Below are 3,783 nucleotides of genomic sequence, written 5' to 3' on the forward strand. Positions count from 1 at the left end.
AATGGGGTGCTTCCCAGGGTCACAAAATGGTCCATATTTTGATGACTTTGATCACTACTCAAGCTGTGCCTGGGGAGATCAAAACCAAAGAAATTTCACTTATTCACACCCCATTCATCAAGAGCCATCATCCTTTAATTATTCAACCTCACCTCCTAGCTTTCCACATCAAAACCCTTCATCACTTGGACATGCCTCAACACAAAATTCCTTTACACATCCATATAATTCATCTCACCACTCACACAATGCATTCCATTACACACAAAATTCTTCTCACAGTCCACAAAAACCATATCATTACCCTTAAAAGTCATACCACTCTTAGAACATACAACCACAAAACAACCAATTTCATTCACAAAGTAGCCACCCTCAACCTCCAAATTTCACCCCAGCTGCACACCCTTCCCTCGAGGATAAGCTATCAAGGATAGAGAACCTACTAGCAATGCTCTTGGAAGAATCTAAGGACATGAGGACTTTCCAAGAGGAAGTAAAATCCATTATGTAGAACTGGGGGCTTGCCATTAAGAAGCTTGAGGCACAAGTTAGGTATCTATCAAAGCAATTCTATACCTATAATTCCCTTAGTGACACCATGGCAAACCCAAGGGAGGAATTAGAAGAAAAAGAAAAAGAGGCACCCATACCAAGTGAGATTTCTATGAAGAAGGAGGAGGTTGTGAGAATATATAAGCCTAAGGCTCCATACCCACAGAGGTTACTAGTGGTGACAAAGGAACATGCAAACTCACTCCCAAAAGACTTAATGCAACATCATATAGAAGAAAGGGAGGAAGTCAATCAAGGGAGCCCACACTCCAATGAAACAGAGAGTTGCATAGAGGGTGAGTTCATTGAACCACCAATTCAAGAAGCACTTGATGAAGAGGATGCTCCAACCATCATACAACACCCAAGTCCTGAAATCAAGGTGGTGAAGGCAATCAACATGAGCACTAAAAAGAGGATGGTGACCAAGAAAAGAAGGACAATATCCATGAAGAAGAAAAGGTCAACCAAAAGCCATCCCACCCCTACCCCAACAAGCAAGTTTACTTAAGCTAACAACAAAAGAAAGCTTGCTGGGGAAAGGCACTCTAAACAAGGGACATTAATTGGCTCCTCTTTCCTCTTGAGGTCATTCCTCTTAACAAACTGGAAGAAGAGGAAGAAAGTCATGAACAACATGTCAAGCTAATGACATTAAAAGAGCGCTTGTTGGGAGGCAACCCAACCGTAGGTAACATTTCATTTCCTTGCTTAGTTTACTTTCAATAATTTGGCATATGATTGCATTCTAAGTTTGGTGTTGCCATGCAACAATTTTATTTTCAATCTTCACTGGGTACTTGCAACATTCTAAATTGAGAGTGTCACACTAAGTTTGGTGTTGCCACTTATTTTTCATGCAAGGTACCAAGCACACCACTTATTAACGCAATTAAAATGTCTCTGTTTGTATCTCTTGTACCTTTATTGTATCCTTAATCTAGCTTGTTGAAACATATGCATACTCACACTTCATTCTAAGACATTCATGATCCATCATAGACCCCATCACCACTATTTTAATTGTTGCTTGAGTATAAGCAAGCATTCTAAGTTTGGTGGGGGAAGGGAAAGAATAGGAGGAAAAGGGCAACAACAATGAAGATAAACTACAAGGTGGTAAAGTTCCTTTCTCTTCTTACTTATTTCCAGCACTTTAAATTGCAAGATTGTCTTCTATTTTCTTTGTATGCATGTGTGATTACTCCTTGTGAATAAGCATAATTTGATATTTGATTTGTGACATGTTGCTATGATATCATGATTATCATCTTGAGTTTTACTTGTACCCAATATCTTTAAGAATGCAACAAAGAAATCATTCATTTGAAAGGAAAATGTTGAAGAATTTTATAAATCATGGGGCAAGCAAAAGATTAAGAGGAGTGGAGGTTCTGATTGTATGATTGTGTATTGAGGTTGCATGTTTGTGAAAACTTGCATAGGAGCTCATAGATAGGAAATGAAGTTTAGAGAAGTATTATGGAATTTCTCAAACATCTATTGATCCAAGAAGCAGTAACAAAAGAAAACAAAAGAAAAATAAAAAAACAAAGAACAAGCCCAAAGCTCTGAGCATCAATTACTAGGAAGAAAAAGAAAAAACAAGAACTCAAAGAGTTATTGTCCTAGTTAAATGCTTGTGGTGGATTTGTATCAAAGAGAGAGGCTTGAGCAAGTAAATCCTAAGGGGTGCTTCAACACCTAATACCTTAGACCAACTGGTTTGGGAGTATTGATTGAAAGCTTATCTTAAAAAGCCGCTTTGATACATGACACCTAGAGTCGAGGCCAAGATACAAAAAGAAAAGAAAAATGCTAGAAAATAAATGCTGCTTCAAGGTGACAATCTATAAAGAGACTTCCATAATATCATTTGAATGAAAGTCCTAAGATCTAAGACTTCCAAAATGTGAGGACTAATGAGCACTAGAATCCTTGCATAAGCATACAAATTAGAGTTCACCCCACTGTCACTTATTCACTTCACCCACTAAGACATCATAAGCAATTCTTCAATATATTCCAATTAAGAGAATTCTTTGTGCATAGTTCTTTTCTTGCTTGGGGACAAGCAAGATTTAAGTTTGGTGTTGTGATGCCAGGGCATCTTGGCTAGTTTTACTAGCCATTTTTTGTATGCTTTAGGTTGGTTTCATGCATTTTCTTAGGAAATAAGCAAGTATTTGGTTGAAAATGTAATCATACCATGATTTAAGCAAACATTGTGAATTTTGAATGATTTCATGAGAATTATGCATGAATTGAATGATAAATTGGGTGATATATGATCCCATGATTAAGAGCAAGACTTTGATGCACTTTGTTTGATTGATTTCAGGTAACAAGAAGCAGATAAGAGCCACGTTAGTGGCTACGTTAGTGCCACAAACGTGGCCATTAACGTGGAAGAAAAAGAGAAGCCCCAACGTTAGTGAGAAAGTTAGTGGCATTAACTTTGAAGAAGGAGAGCATGGAACGTTAGTGGTAAAAGTGAACGCCACTAACGTTTGCGAAGCAAAAAGACCCACGTTAATGGCCACGTTAACTACATTAACGTGGTAGTTAACGTGGAAGAAAAGGGAGATGCCAACGTTAGTGAAAAAGGTGATCTCCACTAACATTTGCGAAGCAAAAAAGGCCCACGTTAACGGCCACGTTAACTACATTAACGTGAAAGTTAACGTAGGCAAAAATCTCACCTGGCAGCCTGACCATTCCTTCTTCAAACAAGAATAACTTGAGCCACAAAACTCCAAATGAGGTGATTCCAAAAGCATTGAAAAGTAGGATTCCATAGATTTTCAAACATATATGGCACTACATGGTGAACACTAAATTTGAGGAGAAAACCTGCTTCGAAAGTGCAAGGTCGAACATGGTATCAACCTGTAGTAAGGCCAACTGACCTCTTCACCTTCCAAGAAGTGTAACTCGAGCTGTAGATGCGCTTCCAAATACGTTGGAAAGTAGACATCCAGAGCTTTCCAACAATATATAATAGTATGGGGTGGACATTAAGTTTGAGCTCCAGAATCTGGCAACATTAAGTCCCTGGTCGCTAGCATTATCGTGACTCATGTTTTCCAGTAACGCTAGCGACTGTGCTAGCGACCTTGTCTACTTCAAAGGAGCATAATTTGAGTTACAGAAGTCCAATTGAGGTGATTCTAGTTGCGTTAGAAAGCTGACATTCAGAGCTTTCCAACGATATATAATACTCTATAG

This window comes from Arachis hypogaea, chromosome 3 (genome assembly GCF_003086295.3).
Source record: "Arachis hypogaea cultivar Tifrunner chromosome 3, arahy.Tifrunner.gnm2.J5K5, whole genome shotgun sequence".
In the NCBI taxonomy this organism is placed as follows: Eukaryota; Viridiplantae; Streptophyta; class Magnoliopsida; order Fabales; family Fabaceae; genus Arachis; species Arachis hypogaea.